The sequence below is a fragment of the Dermacentor andersoni genome, chromosome 10, assembly GCF_023375885.2.
Source record: "Dermacentor andersoni chromosome 10, qqDerAnde1_hic_scaffold, whole genome shotgun sequence".
Taxonomy (NCBI): Eukaryota; Metazoa; Arthropoda; class Arachnida; order Ixodida; family Ixodidae; genus Dermacentor; species Dermacentor andersoni.
This window is the reverse complement of record NC_092823.1, coordinates 134228721-134247339: the sequence shown is the minus strand read 5'-3', so window position 1 is coordinate 134247339 and position 18619 is coordinate 134228721. Positions and strand designations below refer to the sequence as shown.

Sequence of the window (18619 nt, the reverse complement as noted above, 5' to 3'; positions counted from 1 at the left end):
CAGGGCCTTACAAAAAATTTATAGAGGACGAAAACGGGCCTCAGCCTATACGTGCGATGACAAAAGACGTAGCTGAAAACTATGTAATTTTCTGAAAGCCTTGGGCGCACAGAAGTATGTGACAAGAGAATTTCACAGGTACAGATCATCATCAGCAGCAGCAACAGCAGCAACAGCAGCAGCCTATTTTATGCCCACTGCAGGACGAAGGCCTCTCCCTGCGATCTCCAATTACCCCTGTCCTGCGCCAACCGGTTCCAACTATATAGCACTCGCGAATTTCATGAATTCATAGCCCCACCTAGTCTTCTCCCGTCCTCGACCGCGCTTCCCTTCTCTTGGTATCCATTCTATAACCCTAATGGTCCAACGGTTATCTAACCTACGCATTACATGACCTGCTGCAGCTCCATTTCTTTCTCTTAATGTCAGTTAGAGTATCGGCTATCCCTGTTTGCTCTCTGATGTACACCGCTCTCTTCTTGTTGCCTAAAGTTACGTCTAACGTTATTCGTTCCATCGCTCTTTGCACGGTCAGTAACTTGTTTACGAGATTCTTTGTCAGTCTCCAAGTTTCTGCCTCATTGTCAGCACCGGTAAAATGCATTGATTGTACGCCTTTCTTTTTAATGATAATGGTAAGCTTCCATGCAGTCAGGATCTGACAATGTCTGCCGAATGTGCTCCAATCCATTTTTATTCTGCAAATTTCCTTCTCGTGATCAGGGTCACCAGCGAGTAATTGAGCTAGGTAAACGTGCTCCTTCACAGAGTCTAGAGGCTGACTGGCAATCCTGAACTCTTGTTCCCTTGCCCAGATATTGATCATTATCTTTGTCTTCTTCATATTAATTTTCAACCCCAGTCTTACACGCTCTGTGTTTAGGTCCTCAATCATTTGTTGTAACTCGTCCCCACTGTTGCTGAACAGGACAATGCCATCTGCAAACAGAAAGTTGCTGAGATATTCGCCGTCGATCCTTACTCCTAGGCCTTCCCAGTTTAATAGCTTGAATATGTACTTCTTCCAAGCACGCAGTGAATAGCATTGGAGAGATTGTGTCTCCTTGTTTGACCCTTTTATTTATAGGTATCTTCCTACTTTTTTTGTTGACAGTTAAGGTAGCTGTGGAATATGTGTAGATATTCTGCAAGATATTTACGTAAGCGTCTTGTACTCCTTGATTACGTAGTGTCTATATGACCGCTGGTACCTTTACTGAATCAAAAATCTATGAAAGCCATATAGAGAGGCTGATTTTAGTCTGGAGATTTCTCGATTACCTGATTGATGACATGGATGTGATCCATTGTAGAGTATACTTCCCTGAAGCCAGCCTGCTCCCTTGGTTGGCTGAAGTCCAGTGTAGCTTTTATACTATTGGAGATTATCTTGGTGAATATTTTATATAATTCTGGAAGTAAGCTAATTGGCCTATAATTCTTCAATTCTTTAAGATCTCCATTTTTGTGAATTAGTATAATGTTGGCATTCTTCCAGTTCCCTGGAGCCCTTGTAGTCGATAGACAGTTCGTATAAAGGGCGGCCAGCTTTTCAAGCATTATGTCTCCTCCATCTTTGATTAAATCGCTGTTATTTCATCTTCTCCTCCGCTTTTCTCCGTTTCATGTCTTGCAAGGCTCTTCTAACCTCATCGCTAGGTATAGAAGGAGCCTCTGTAACCTGCTCATTACTACTTCGAATGGAGGTAACGTGGCTGCTCTGAGTACTGTACAGTTCAGTATATAGTTCTTCCGCTGCTTTTACTATATCTTTGAGATTACTTATGATATTACCTTGCTTATATTTCAGTGCATACATCTTGGTTTGTCCGATGCCAAGTTTTCTTCTCACTGATTTCAGGCTGCGCGTCCATTTTTTACTGCTTTCTCAGTCTTTCTCACCTTATAATTTCGAATATCCCTTATTTTCTCCTTGTTGATCAGTTTTGACAGTTCCGCGAATTCTATCTGATCTCTTGAGGTGGACACTTTTATTCTTTGTCGTTTCTTTATTAGGTTATTTGTTACTTGTGAGAGCTTGGCTACTGGTTGCCTTGGAGCATTACCTCCCACTTCAACTGCTGCTTCTGAAGCCAGCCTAGTTACGGCTTCATTAATTACATCTATGTCATCTTCATCTCTCTGTTCTAAGGCTGCATATTTGTTTGCAAGTACCAGCCTGAATTTGTCTGCTTTTACTCTTACTGCGTCTAGGTTGGTGTGTTTCTTCTTGACCAATTTTACTATTTCTCTCTTCAAATAGAGGTGAATTCTAGGCATCACTAGCCTATGATTACTGCACTTTAGCCTACCTAACACTTCTACATCTTGCAATGTGCAGGGATCGGCAAGAAGTATTAAATAAATTTCATTTCTCGTTTCACTATTAAGGCTTTTCCAGGTCCACTTCTTGTTCCTACGCTTCATTAAGAGGGTGTTCATTATTCGCTGCTTATTCCTTTCCGCGAATTCTACCAACATCTCTTCTCGTGTGTTCCTAGAATTGACGCCGTATAGCTATAGTTGCCAATTGTTTGTTCACCAGCCTGCTTATTCTCCACTTTTCCACTGAAGTCGCTCATTACCACAGTATAGTGAGTTTGCACTTTTCTCATCACTAATTCAACATCTTCATTAAACTGATCTATTTCTTCATCATCATGACTGTAGGTTGTAGCGTAGGCTTGTACTACCTTTGATCTATACCTATTATTAACATATATTACGACTACTGCTACCCTCTTATTAATGCTGTATAATTTGTGAATATTGTACGCTATATCTTTATGGATTAAGAATCCTACTTCGTACCGCTTCTTATCTGGAAGTCCTCTATAGCAGATGACGTGGACGTTTATCAGCACTGCATAAGCCTCACCAGCTCTTCTAACCTCACTAAGGCAATGATATCCCAAACAATACCTAATAGTTCCTCAAATAGTCCTGCTATGTTAGCTTTACTCGAGAGAGTTCGGGTTTTAAACGTTGCCAGGGTCAGTTTCCATTGGTGGCCTGTGCGTGTCCAGAGATATGAAAACACACACACACACACACACACACACACACACACATATATATATATATATATATATATATATATATATATATATATACACACATACGTTATATCAAATTCCCCGCGAAGAGCTCTGTATTGCACAACAACAAATAATTTCGTACGTAAATCCTGAACACATAAAATCGGTTGAAAGGCATATATATATATATATATATATATATATATATATATAAAAGCGTGTGTTCGAAAGTCCCGTGCGACTAGCGATGGATTAAAAAATCTTAGGCGTGACGTCAAGAGTTAGAAAACGGCGTGTGGATTAGCGAGCTAACGGGGAGGGTCGATATTTTATAGTTAACATTGAGAGGGAAAAGTGGAACCATGGACAGACCACGTAATGCGTAGGGCAGATAACCGGAGGTCCATTAGAGTTACAGAATGGCTGCCAAGAGAAGCGAAGCGCAGTCGTGGACGGCAGAGAATTAGGGGGTGGGATATAAGCGAGAAAATTTGCAGGCACAGGATGGAGTTAGCGGACACAGGGCGTTTTTAATTCGAGATCACTGGTAGAGGTCTTCATCCTGCAGTGTATGCATAAAATTGGTTAATGATGATGAATATTTGCTCTTTTCTTCAAGGCGTGCACTCGAACTTACCCCGGTACTCCCCCAAAGTTCGACGGGTGCAACATCAATGTTTCATATATACTCTGGTTCAGATATCTAATCGACTTGTATAGTTTCCTTGTGTGTGAATGAATTTTACCGTTCACGTTTCATTTATGTGTGGTAGCGCAAGCAAATACAAGAGATTGAGGTAGAGAGCTCCTATAAAGTTCGCGGCGCAATGCGACAAACCGCACGAAACGAGTGTGCAGCATTGAAAAGCTGAACTGTTGGTGGACAAGCCAACGTGTGATGCTTCCATGACTTTAAATATATACGCATCAGACACTCTCGTTTGCAGCCAGTGGTTCCAATGTGACATTACCCCACGCTAAAAGCGCTTGTGCGGAGGGTGCTGACACGTCTTTCTAAACGCATCGGCAAGCAGGGAGCATTACATGCAGGGAAAGAAATAAAAAAATAAATAACTAAATATAACAGCGGGCTCTGTACCTCCGCTCAGAGACTCCCAGATCTGCACATGGCATAGCTCGCGGGGTCAGCGCTGAAGCCCCGACGACACCCTGCGAAGAACGAAATCCCAAAGCCCTGCCAAACAGGCATGTAGAAAAAAAAAGTTACAGAACAAAAACGATACATGATTTCTTTCTTTCTTTCTTTCTTTCTTTCTTTCTTTCTTTCTTTCTTTCTTTCTTTCCCCTGGAAAGTAGCGCTCCCGCAATGGTCTCAACGAGAAGAAAGAAAACATGCACCGTCCGTCTCCCGTGTTCGAGGTGACTTTTAAGGCCCTCTTTCCTTATAACGTTAGAGGGGGTCCTTGTTGCCTGACCGGTTCTTTTTGCTTAGCTTTGTTGTTATTTCGATGTCCTCGTATAGGTGTTTTTTTATATGGGACAGTAAAATTATATAGCATGGGAAATGTTGGGGGAAGAGGGGGGCGCGGTATCCGAGTGGGATTGGCAGCCCCTGTTACTCGACACCGCTCGGCAGGTTTGACCTTGAGGATAATCGACAGGCGCACATGGGGCGGTGGAGGGGACTGGCCATTGTAGTCTTGACATGCGCGCGGTTACTGAGCTGTGCGCATACACGCTGTTTTACACTGCGCTGCACTATAAGCATTTAGCCATCTTGCACTTTGCCGACTTCCGGCGTAAGCCGGAAGCCATACACTGTGGGCAGAGTGCACGGGGGCTAAACGCCTATAGTGCAACGCAGTGTAAAAGAGTTTCCTACAATGATCACCAGGGGAAACTCTGGCGCTAGTGTCTACGGGCGTCGCAAGCATGCATGGCGGTTCAGCTAGCATGACAACTATGTTGTCTAGCCACCATAACGGCAACTATGGTGGCAACGATGGTTAGTATAGTACCCGGATGTGCCTAAGCTTCACCCTTCTGGGCTTCAAACGACTTTTTTGACTGTGCGAATTGATAATGTTAGACAAAATATAGCGTTTCTCAAGGGACGCATTCAACAGTTCAGCAGGTGTACCGTGAAGAGTAAGCAAACTGTCAAGCGGAAGCAGAGCAAGAACAGTTGGAAGCCCGAGCGGATCACAATCGCTCCACGCATTGGCTGGCTCAGTGGCTGCAGTGCAGGCATCGAATCGACACTTTGGTTGAACTTGTCTGTGCGCTCATCTCCTTAATTATAATCATGACTTATGACGTGGAGACGTGCGGGTCAATATTACCATTCCAGGCGGCGGTCGTGTACAATATATGTATATATATATATATATATATATATGCCGTCCCCGGCGGCGCATGCCGGTTGTCTGTGTGAGTGGCTCTATAAATCTATATGACAAAGTTGACCGGCGAGATGCGTTCGACGATGCAGTATGCACGGTCTGTCATACTTTTAGAGAAGTTTTGTGGAATGTCCAGGCGTGGTACAATTATTTGAGCTAATAGTCCTTAATGCACTTGTGGCCACGCGGATGAGGATGTGCAGAATATTCTGATAGAATGTCCGCGACACGACACACGAAGACAACGCTTAGTACGTGATTTGGTGACATTAGACTCAGGAAGATCTTAGGTCCATGGCGAACATAGCCGTTGCAAAGGCAAGCGTTACTGGCCGTTGAAAGGTTGCTAGAAGCCAATAAATTATAATGTTTTCGAAAACTATTGAGTAGAGTGTTTAAATTTGATAATCTCATTCTATGGGATTTTTTTCACCCGACTTTGGCCAATTCAATGCCTGGATATACCTTCATTTGAATCTAATCCTTGCTTTCTTCTGTGCCCTTATTTTAGTCAAGTTATGTGACCGGACTTTGTGTTTACTTTAGTGCACCTATATGTGACTGTACTTCGCGTTGCTGTGTTTCTGAGTTGACTTTCAGTTTTAGTGTGAAATCAGTGCTTATGTGACTGCACTTTCTGTTATTATGATTTGGAGTTGACTTTTAGTTTTAATGTGCTTAACTTCATTATTTTTTGTAATCTCCACTTGAAAAGAAGTAGCCGGCGCCAGCTAAAAGCGACATTGCCTAAGTACCATACAATAAAATAAAGGCACGGCCGGGCAACCAGACAAGTGTGTCGGGAGCGAAGTTCGGTATGACATTGTCGCTATCAGAAATGTATTTCTGCCGTTGTTGATCGTCGGAGGTGGAGTTACGGGCTAGATTATGGTTTTCCTCGGCTTATCTGGCTACGGCCGAACCGGGATCACATTGTGACGAGTCTGGTAGATAAGGTAAATCAGCATCGATGGCACCGAAAGGCTTGCGACCCTAAAGGAGAAAGTAGGAGGAACATTAGCGTAGCCGTATTATACGCGTACGGGATAATGATGACTCGTATGATACGATGAAACGTACATGACGAGCATGTTGTCACCAAGGGTTCGTTTAAAACGTTCCGTAAGCCCATTATATAGTTTGAGCATGGTACGCTGTGGTGGTTCGGTGAACAACGCGGCATTCAGCAAGCAGGGTTTCGCAGTTCCCGAGGTGGACCATGATGAAGATTGAAGCGTGGAGCATAAAGGATGCGACGTCACTGGCGGTGGCTGCATGTAAAGCGGTGGTTGCAGCATACCATGTCAGACGGTGAACTGCGGTGATGACCCATCGTTTGCCAGCGGGTGTTAGCGGAAGCGGCTCGTGTGCAGGTCAATTCCCACACGGTCGAAGGCATGAGCGGGCCACTGAAGCGGCTGTTGCAAAGTCCTGTAGGTAAAACAAGGCGCCCCTTGTTTTAGTTAAGAGTTATCCCGAACGGCGAAAAGGGTGGCTTGGCGACGCAGGAAACTGGAGATGCAGGAAAGGAGATCCAAAAAGAGAGGCGACCCAATAATGATCTTTGCGCTGTTCTGTGGCGAAGGTGTCGATGTCGACCGAGGACACTGCCTCAGAGGTGTAGGTTGAACCAGTGTCGTCTGGCAGCGGAGAGCGTGACAGAGCGTTAGCATCAGTGTGCTTACGGCCTGAATGGTAGCGTATGTTGTAGTCTTGTTGCGTACGGGAAAAGCCCGGGCGTCCAGACGAGTCTTCTTAAGAGGAAAACCAACAGCGGGCGTGATAGTCAGTTACCACTGTGACGTAGGGATGACGTCGTGCACAACGTCATCCAAAGGCCGGTCGTACAAGGGCAAAACTTCGAGTATCCAATAAACGATAAAATTTTAATAACAGTAATAATAACCTTTGCTGCATTGAAAAGCAATATCTTGAGGAAAAATAATAATTTTGCAAAATGACAGTCGCTCGAAGCCAGGTATATAAGACGAAGTTTAGGCAAACACACGTAGCCTTCGTTTCTACGTTACGATGGATGAACCGCAGTATAGCTTGTTACGTACGGACCCTTTTCCTGGCATCACAAGAGTTCACCAGACCACATCCAATCACCGTCGCACCCAATTAAGGTGCGCAGAGGCGCATCTAACACGTTCCCGAGGCGCAGCACGTCCAGACAAGTTGGCGACCCCCGCTCTTGCGCCGCACGTGGAGCTATTGTCGCACTGCTTGACTCTTCCGAAAGTACAACGGGAGCCTGGCACGGTTCCAGGTAATCTGGGTCCCGAGCGATGTTGTTTTGCAGTTCTGAAAGGTCGCTCGAAAACAACCCCCATCCGCCGATTGTGACGGCACTTGCACGGGCGCCTACCATTGGAGGAAAATGACGACACCTGAGCGGGCTCGACGATTGGTCAAAAAAATGACATGACCCCGAGACATCGAAGGGGTTAAAAGCAAGAGACAGGGAGCCGAGAGAAGCATTCCTTCATTAATTCATTTTTTTCGTTCTTCTTGCCACAGGCCGCAGCGGCCTATTTATTGCCGGCCATCAGTGACATTATGACTGTTAATTACTTCATGTTTTTACTGTAAATAATCTAAATAAGCCTCCAGTTTCATCTCAAAATCCTCCTCAACGTCGGCCAACTCCCGCACTCAACGGCAAAATCCAAGAACTGGTGGACAGCGGTGGGATTGTCCTCCAGATCCAATAAGCTCAATAGCAGCTCTTCTCGAGCAAGTTTGCGGGGTTTGCTAAACGTTGTTTTGGGGCGCAAGAAGAGACGTACGAAGGGAAGGACGCGCACGTACAACCCATTGCAGTTCACTAACGTTTAGTGAACCGCAACGCTTGCGGCTCCCATAGACACTGGCGCCAGAGTTTGATGCGGCAAACTTTGTACGGTGCCACCAACGCGCACGCTGCCATGCAGCGCGGCCGAGGACGGCGCTTCGGCGTAGGCCGCCCGCCCCTCTCACGACGGGAGTGGCGCGCGCGCGGTGGTTGCGCGGCCGCTCTCCTGCGTCGCTGCTGTGCTTCGGCCTCGCGTCAACCACGAAGTGGGGGGACACCGCGCCGAGGCGGACGCGCTTTGTGCGCGCAATTGACGATCCCCGTGGCTGCCTTTTGTGCATCGATCAGCGCGCCGAATAAGCGGCCGCGCGAGCGACCAACGAGCTCTTTCACATCGCGACCGCAAGTATAACACGGCTCCGGAACGGGATGACGCTCTCGGCCCCCCGGACCCGGCACGCAGCCAGAGCTCGCAGAACGCGTGCACGCTTCGTCCGGAAAGCCCTTGTTGAAGGCACGGCGATAGCCCCGTGAAGGGACCCTAAATCAGTTTAGGCCCATATAGAGGGCCCTTTCAAAACTATATGTTCATTAATTTTATGCGGTACGAGATTACTTAGGAGAATTTGACGCGATGGCCAAACTTGTGCGTTTTAGGTTTCGCGCCGCAACCCCAAGCCAGGTTCTCATTTTGACGACGCAGATTTCCCAGTACGTTTTCCTTTTCTCTCCCAGAATTCGGGGTCATCGCAGCGCACTAAAAACTCTCGAGACGTGCTAAGTTTAGTATCTGGCTCCTCTATAAAGTGCGAGCCCATCTTCGATGATATAAGCTGTTAAATAGGCACGTGCATACGCCGTCAACATGCATGACGTCACAGCGAGGTGCTGGTGGAAATTGAAGGTGACGTCGCCGCCTCTATAGCTCCTGCGCCTTTTTTTTTCTTTCTTTTTTTGAAGTATTAAACCTCCTCACCATGCAGGGTATAAAACTATAGAGTCAAACAGCCTGGGCCATTTATAAGCTCATACTATAGGAGCGCATGGCTTCCAGTTCTTGAGTACACCTCTGTCGTTTGAGGCGGCACTCGTTGGTTCAATTGTGAACTTCTCGAAAGTGTGCAAAAAAATCTTGAGATCTATATTTAGGCATCGATTCTGTCACCTCCACCTCTATAGGGCTAACACAGACATTCACGTTACCTGCCCTAACCTGTAGACGCAACAAATCGGATTTTGTTTTTCTCCACAAATTAATACGTGGAAAAAACTCGCACTTGCTTTCTAATGTGCGCTTTTACATTCCGCAGAAAGGCACAAGGAAAGAGCGCGCCATTCATGCTTCCGATTTTTGTCACCCTCTATCTAGAGTGCAGGCGACATATAACGCCCATTCAGGGTGCCTGGATATCTTCATGCCTAACTTTAATATTTTCCTGAAAGGAGTTGCAGAGGAATTTCAATAACTGAACAAAAAACTCTCCTATCTGTTGTGTGTTCCGTCATTCTGTAATCATTTTTGTGTTTCTCCACTTTTGCTTTGTATTCTCGTCGTGTACACATTTTATGCTCTGTTAAATATCTTTATACGCGAAATTATTCATTCCTTTTATATGTGCGCTCGTGTGTATGTGTGTATAGCAATGCACGCCCACACACACATAGATGTGTGTGTGGGCATGCGTTATTTGTCCTGTGCGTTATTGTTTTGATGAGTGCGCCAGCACCAAGACCCTCGAGGTTGTTCCTGGGCACTTCAATAAACGCATTTGATTGATTGATTGATTGATTGATTGATTGATTGATTGATTGATTGATTGATTGATTGATTGATTGATTGATTGATTGATTGATTGATTGATTGATTGATTGATTGATTGATTGATTGATTGATTGATTCGAAGGTTAATGTACCAATTGATCATTAACCTAGCTATATTTTCTTTATCTAGTGTTCCATTAAAATATATGTAGCACGTCAATTCTACATTAGCAAATGTAGTCTATACTGTAAAATTCGCCTTTAATGACCGATGGAGTGTCCGACTCGAAACCACACTTTGGCAGGGAGGTTACCGAGATTTCTTTGGCAAGTAACAGAGAGCCCTTTAGCAAGTAGCCCAACTATCAAAGCGCATCTGGAGCCACAAGCGCGAATATTAGACAATTAAATTGATGTACTACACCTTACTTATACAAGCGTCTTAGCTGACTGGCTTTTTCATTCTTGTTATCCTTCTTTTGTCCAGCACCTGCTTGTTATTTCATATGTATATTCGGTGTATACAGGGTGTTTCAGCTAACTTTAGCCAGCGTTTTAAAATATGCCGATGCATTCTAAGGTGACGCGACCGAAAGCATGTTGCTTACTTTTGCATGTAGTGTGTCACTATATTTTTGTATTTTGCTTAATTAGTTAATTAGCCTCAATTAATCAACTTCTTAAGCAACGAAGCTAGGAAAAAAATTCCCATTAGAGAGTTGCAGAGCGGTTTCCAAAACGCCTGAATAAAGAGTTTGTCCTTCTATCTATTAAGCATTCAGTGTTTTTCAGGTTACTGTGGATGCCCGCGAACTACAAGAAACGCCACGTGACATGCCCGCTTGCGCGTCGCGATTCCACTGCTCCCAAGCGTTCCACGCACAAACGAACACAGCAGTTAGCCGGGTGTGCTGCCGCTGCGTCTGCTTGTCGCTATCGTGAACCGCCGCGAGGGAAGCACATCGCTGGCGTAAATCGCACTACAGACGCCTTCGTCACTGCCCGGTCGCCTTTTAAGCGGCAGGTTTTTATATTCCTGTCTCCCACTAAACGTAATTCTTCCACTGAATTCCATGAGATCAACATTTCTTCGAGTTCCAGAAGAAAACGGGTAACACTGTTGCAAGGTGCCCGATACAGAGATAGCAACCTTAAACATCGAGTACCGCAAGATACCATCAGCGCTACGCATTCCGCATGAACAAAGTTCACGTCAATGGATGCAACGTCAAACGTATCTCTAATAACGATAGCGATCCCGCCCCCTCGTAGGTGAGGCCACGTCATAAAACGGCATTGATAGCCTGGCACTGAAAACGCATGCATGCAAGCAAGTGAAACATTGATTTCTGTCAGGACGAATACGTCAACAAATCCAATTCCCGATGTGGCACCTATAGCTTCAATTATTCCCGGTGTTTCCCAAGGCTTCCGATTATTGGTGTTTACGACAGCAAATTCATTCTCTGAGCTGTGACCAAATGTGTCCTTAAAAGACTTCAAGTTTGGGATCTGCCGGCAGGTGTTGGCCATAATATAGTTACATAATTTGATCCAAGTCTGCCGGTTTGGTTATTCGAAGAAGGGTCGAGTTCTCGGTTTTTTTTTTTTTTTTCACCTGAATCTTGTCACGCTTAATCAAGCATACCTGTACTCATTCTGCTTTGCCCTATAGTCCTTGCACGCCAGAATAAGTCTCGATTCAATCTAGTCAAGTTGTCGTTGAAAAATATCGTTTGGCGCTTTCCAGGTTCGCAAACATTTTGAAGCTTCCTGCAGCTTTCAAACAACTTTTATCTGGATGCAATGGAAGTGAAGCCCACAAGAATAACAACAAAAACAACAACAACAAAAACAATCGATCGATCAATCAAAGGTGTTTATTAAAGTGGCCAGGAACAAGCTCGAGGGTCGTCGTCGTCGTCGTCGTCGTTGTTGTTGTTGTTGTTGTTGTTAAACAATCATTTTGGGGGGGAGTGTGCACACGCTGCCGCCCGAGCTTTTCTCCCCCGGGGTCCCTCCTCCTCCCTCCCCGAAGACTCGGACTTCCCAGTGCCATTAATAACTTATGCAGACGTATTACAACACTTGCGCTTATCGCGACGAAAATACCCGGGCCCAACTAAGGGATTAGACAAATCAGAAGAATGTCATTTACGAAGATTACAAACGATGTCATTTAATAACCCAGTTAAGCTACATGCTACTGAGCCACAATCCTTTTCGGCCAAGTGTAAATTCTGCGGGCAGAAAGCAGATTTGTACCATATGGTATGGGCATGCCGGGCTAATAGTGCCTTAGAAACTATGAAACAGCCAACGTGGGAAGAAGTGGAGGCAGCCCTGTCCAGCTCAACCCTCAAGGACCAGCGAGCCCTCGTGGAAAGAGCTAGGCGGCGGCCTTAGCCAACGGAATTCCGGAATAAGAATCGGACCACCCTTCTCCTAACTCCCCTCCCCTTTCTCTTTAAATAAAACGTTTTCATCATCATCATCATGGGGAGAACTGCTGGGTTAATAGGCCGCGCACCCCCCGACGCCCTATCCAGCGGTCTCTACGGCTTCCCCGCACAGCCTAAACCTTCCCTCGAACCACACAGGCGAGCCCACGGCGAATTCCCTGTCGATACGCACCCGTCCATCGCGCGTTGACGAGGTACACCATCATCATCCGCAAGGCACAGACCCACGGCTATACTTTTTTTGTTGTTGCTACGACCAACTATACCCGCATGCCTTCCAACTTTTGCACCTGTACAACTGGCTTACGCACACACGTCACGCTATGTGGTTCCGCCTGTTCTCCGCGGCCAGCATGTGCAGACAAATGCTTCCGGCAAATGCTTCCGGTGATCGTATTATACGGGAACTTACTGCTTACCTAGCTCTCTTAATATTGGTAATGTTTTTATTGCGCCCTTTTATTGTTTGTTTTTTTTTTGCACAACCCCCTCTTTTATTCTTCCTGTTTTCTTTCTTCTTCATTTTTTTAAGTGCGGGCCAGTTGGAGCAACTCGTTCCTGCAGTCTGTTCGTGCGCGTGCTTTGGACAAGGATTTCACTTATTTCAAGCCCGCTTCCTTGTCCGCTCCTTCCCAAGCCTTTCTTCTGGCTTCGGGAACGAAGCCCATTATACGTGGAAACGAACAAACAAGTATAGCCCACCGCAGCGTCAACTGGGGCCGTCTTAATGGTCATCACAGCTTCGTCAGACTTGTTTCTTCCTTTAATGAAGTTATATTGTCACGTGGTAGTATGCTTACGTTGTATGAATACGGTGAAAAGATGCACCTATAGTAACACGATTCTTCACTATCTCTAGTGCATGTATAAGAGAAATTTGATTAGAGTTCCAAACTGCTGACGCGGATTCGAGTTTAGTGCGAATTGAAGACTTGTATGCAATGAGTTTAACATGGGGAGGGAAGTTTCGTAAATTACGTCTGTGGAAACTATGTATAGGGTTTTGTTACTAGATGAGATGATGTTGGACACATGCGGAAGCCAGTTAAGATCTTGATAATTAGTGGCACCTAGATATTTAAAGGAATTAACTGTCTCAATGCGAGTGTTAGAAATGAAATTGTGTACGGAAAAAGGAGAGGGTTACTAGAACGAGTGAAAGACATTGCTTTACATTTAGTGGGATTTAGAACCATTAGTCAATGATCGCACCAGTTTAGGATATTATTTACGTTGCACTGCAGTGTGACCTGGTCGTTAGTGTTAGTTATTGATTGGTAAATAACAATCGTCTGCAAACATACAAATTATGCAAGAAACTTCCAATGGAAGATCATTAATATATGTGAGAAACAATAGGGTCTTCAGTACGGAGCCCTGTGGAACACCAGAAGATACGGGAACAGGGTTAGAGGCAGTGTTTTTGATGCATACATACTCTGAACGGTTAGTAAGTAATTCTTTAACCCATCGTGAGACAGCTGGATACAAGCCCAAATTAGAAAGTTGAATAGTAAGCGTTGGTGAGGTACTTTGTCGAACGCTTTAGCGAAGTCAAGGAAAATAGCGTCAGTTTGTATAGTGTTTAAGTTAAAGTGTAGGTCATGAAGGAAAAGAGCTAACTGGGTTTCACAAGATATTCCCTTGCGAAAACCATGCTGTGATGGATGAAAAGAGCTATTGGAATCAAGGAAGTTCATTATATGAGTGTAAATGATATGCTCTATGTTTTTACATGGTATACTTGCTATGGAGATAGGCCTTGAGTTTAACGATGAAACTTATAGTTGCCTGACTTGTTGACCGGAACCACCTTGCCCACTATCTATTCGTTTAGTGGAGAGCCCGAAGACAAAGACTGTGAGAATAACGCAGTAAGGAATGCTGCATAAGTATGCTTAGCGTTTTTTTTTTTTTAATAGTTTAGATGCGATTTCATCAGCACCCGCGGACAAAGACACTTTCAGTTTTTCAATTAGTGATGCGACGCCGTTGGCCGAAACATTTATGGCCGGCATTGTAGACATGGTAAGTGAAGAAAACACGGGCAGGGGAACTTCAGGTTCAGTCCTAAAAACTGATGAAAAGGCGACATTGAAAGTATTAGCGCACTCAAAGTCTGAAAGAGTATCACTCTGATCATTATAAATATGGATAGTGCGAGTAGGCTGAAGGTTGACGGTTTGGCAGAATTTGCGAGGATTATCAGTTATCATGCGGGGGAGGTCCGAGTGAAAAAAAAAAAAAAAGCTTACATTGGCGAACTGCTGCTGTTAGATATGCGTGCTCTGCTTGATAGTAACTGTCCCAGGAGTCGGCATTTGGTTTTAACTTTGCAGAACGAAAGCGCTGTTTCTTTTCATTCTCAAGTGTTTTCAAAGTTTTGGTGAACCATATATGGTTTGTGGCTGTTAGTAGGAATAGAGATAAGTGGAATATGCTTATCGGCTAAAGAATTCATCTTGTTCTGAAATATTAACCAGTTATCTTGCACAGACCGATTTCCAAAAGCGGATATATGTCTGTTTGGTAAAATTTATGCAGTTCGTCGCTTATAGCAGAGTATAGTTACCCTTTTCGTAGAGGCGAATTTTTTTCATGTGCGGCTGTCGCAAAGACGGTTTGAAGGAAAATGTAGCCTTAATTGCTTTGTGGTCACGCAGTTCGTGAAGGTAAGTAATGGATGATAAGTATTCGGAAGACGTGGTTAGTATAAGATCAGTGGTATTTGCACTATCTAGCGTGACACGAGTTGGTTAATTTATCAGTTGTGTTGTGTCAGATTATTGTTAAGATAGAAGTCAGGAAATTCGGTAGTCTCCGAATTAGCTGTAGCTAACTATGTACTAGTCCACCCAATACTGGGGTAATTAAAGTCACCGAAAAGCAAGATACACGCATTAGGATACCTCTTGGTTAATTCACTCAGGATATTGTTAAGTGTGCTATAGGAAATCAGTATTATGGTTAGGGGGTCTGTATATAGCATGCACCAAGAATAATTAGTTTGGGATGGGCACGGCAGATTAGCCGTAGAATTTCGAGGTCACACGATATACTGACAGGGCAGCAGGACAGCTCATTGTGAACAACGATTAGAACACCACACACATTTTTTTCACCTGTGGAATGTGGTATGAAAACAGACTCTGTATATTTTGTTTTCAGTCTTGAGAAAGTTAGATCTCCGGCTGAAACGTCGTCACAATAAACAGTTGTTTTTGAAGAAGTGCAATAACTTATCTTGCGGCAACCATAGAAGTTTTTACCTCTGCGAAAAGCAAGTACCACTATAAAGTGGCTTGTGCTCCCTCTGTACGCTGACCAACAGAGTGGTGCCAGTAAGCGCATCCCTCATCTGTTCTGCGTAATTAAAAAAAAATGCACGTTAAACCTGAACATATACTGCCGGCTGAAATATATGTTTCTCTAAAGCTTGACCTCTAAATGGAATAGCATGTCAGACGAACAGCCAGGCTAACATCTCCAGCATATCATTAAAGCTTGTTTCTCTTTCTATCTCTATAAATGGAATAGCGCATTATATTGAATCGATTGTGTGAGTTACATTTATACTTCCTTTGGTTTAGCCATTCGGTACGCCACCGGCCGGTTGCGTGCCCATTCTTGGCCAATCCTCCAGATTGGGCATACGTGTCACTGTAACACACGAGGTGCAGAATTCTTAAATGTATACCTAGGCACAAATGTCGTACTTCTCCGTGCGTAAACACGTGCGCCTGTCATAGATATATTATTCGACCGACAAGCACCGTACACGTCGCCTCGCCCGCGGCACGTCGCCGCGTGGGCGTCTCACACGGTGCATCCGCCTGATTTGGTGTTTTCATTTCAGCATACACGTATAGTGCATAAACATGAACATTTGTGGACGTTAAAGTTGAGACCTTTGTTTGGGCTGGATAAACATCAACTTTGCATGATTACACAAACATTACATGACGCTGCATAGAGAGGGATCTTATTTACAGGAATGGAAAAATGGAAAAACTTTATTTCTCTATATCTCAGAGAGACTGGCGGTGGGCCGGTGTCTTCATGTTTTGAGTCCTGGCCGCTTCACAAGGTCGGCGCCCCTATTCCAGGGCACCGCTGAGTCTTGCTGCCTCGCAGGCGTGCTGCACGATTGCCCGTTGGGCTGCGAGCTCGCTGCTGGTGAGCAGACCCTCCCATTGTTCCGCACTTGGGTTATTTACTTTATGGAGTGCGAAATTACGCTGGCATTCCCACGTGATGTGGTATAACATGGGGGTTGTTCCACACCACGGACATGTATCCCTGTACTGGGTAGGGAACATTTTGTGTAATGTGTGCAGGTTGAAGAACGTACCTGCTTGCAGTCTTCGCCAGCTTACTGCCTCATGTTGTGTGAGCGAGGAAAAGTCGACCTGTGCTGGTGCGCCCTATAGTCTGCTACTCTGCACTATAGGGAAGGGGGAAAGCGCCTGCATGTATTGGGTTGGACGAGGAGAAGAGAACGAGTGAATGCTTATATGCATGCACATTAGACGGTGGCCCTACTGGAGCCGCTCGGCAGTCCCATGTCATGCGGGAACTTCAACGACGCTCCGATAGTAAACACAACAGTACGCATCGACGTTATAGTTGTATACAGGCTTTAATAACACGCTTCGCTTCACTTATATTCCAACATATGCGTTGAATCTGCATAATCTTTATGCACAGTATTAAGCCATCAGATTATGTGTTTTCCAGCGTCAATTTGTCCCATTATATAGTGGTCCCGCAGCAATTGTGTCAATTTGACCTTGATTTAAAATTAAACGTTCTTTCATCTACATAGTGATACAAGCTTACCGAAGCCGAAACAAAAAAGGACGGTGTCGTTCAGGGCGCGAGCTGTGCACCACTTTGTGGTGGAGAGCCTCGCATGTGCAGTGGCGAAGCCGGGGAGGAGGCACATCGGGGACGCGCCCAACCCCTTCCTCCCCCTCGGTAAAAAAATATTATGGCTACGCCACTGCGCATCTTAGCATAAATGCATCACTGTGTACACCTTGTGTTTTCTTTCCATAACAACAGAGAGTGTAAGCGTGTTATAAAACACGCTTTACACTCTCTCAGACATTGAGCCACAGTTTTTGTCACGACACGGTTCGACTTTGTCCAAGTCGGCATGAATGTTTCGGTTCTTCATGAGTGCGGAGACCAGGCAGAGCCGAAGATTAAAGATTTATATGGTTGACGACACAGTTGTGGCAGTTTTTAAGTTATAGCTCGATCAACCGAAGGCAATTTCTCTGCTAAGAAGTTAAACAAGATACTATAAAATGTGTGTCAAAAATAGATGGTTGGGATTATGCTCATTTTATCATTGCAAGCAGCGTTAACCTTGCAGTGTTCCTTCCGGCATTTCGTGCGCTCGAGTTATATGTGGCAGCGACAGCACCACGACAAAAAGACGGAACAAACAGCCAAACAAAGAGTGATCACGCTTCAGGAGATATATAATAAGACGCGTATACCTTCACGGTCTCTCATGTTTGCAACGAACGATCAAAATTTCCCAGAACACGAAGGATAGTGTGTACTGCAGGGTGCTCACGTTTCTCTTGCTGCTGCAGTGGGCCGTGGCATCTCTGCCAGTGACATCGGACCATACAGCGCAGTTGTGGACGTCTTCTTCCAGGAAAGCCTTGTTCCGTGCATTTCGACTATCCGTCTTCGCTGCTGAAAGCGCCGGCGGACGAAAGAAAGCAAAAAAAGAAGCTCGTCATCATGCTCACAGTCTCAGCTCAAAGCGTATACATGCTCGTTTTGTACGAAAGGCTGCAGCTCGGAACCCGTATTCGCAGAACGACGTTGTTACGGAAGGAACCAACTCATCCCTTCATTCTGAATTTTATTTACGGTCCTCGCGCTTCATCGAACACGCAGTTTCGTCGCACACCTCTCGAGACATATCCATCTCGGCCACCCTCTCCCGCCAACCCCTTTCTTTCTGGTAGAAGGAGAGGTTGGGGGGGGGGACGAAATGATATCTTCCGACGTGTCCGCTCTCGACCAGTAAGCGTACATATCTCACGCTTCGGGGCGCGCTGTCGGGAGGCGGTTCTGTATGTGTGTACGTCGCGTTGTTTCCCGAGACCGGTTGCCGCAGTGCGCCGAGAGAAGACGACGCCCTCCCCTCCCCTTCCTTTGTACCGGAAAGG

At 45.2% G+C, this 18619-nt stretch overlaps 1 long non-coding RNA gene across 1 annotated transcript in view; it reads right to left on the bottom strand.

The window, feature by feature from the left end:
* LOC129388127 (uncharacterized) overlaps nt 1-18619 on the bottom strand; it is a 59844-nt gene that overhangs the window by 9085 nt on the left and 32140 nt on the right. The window contains exon 2 of the long non-coding RNA XR_008615155.2: nt 18013-18137. This is a non-coding gene — a long non-coding RNA (uncharacterized lncRNA). The remainder of the gene's footprint in view (nt 1-18012; nt 18138-18619) is intronic.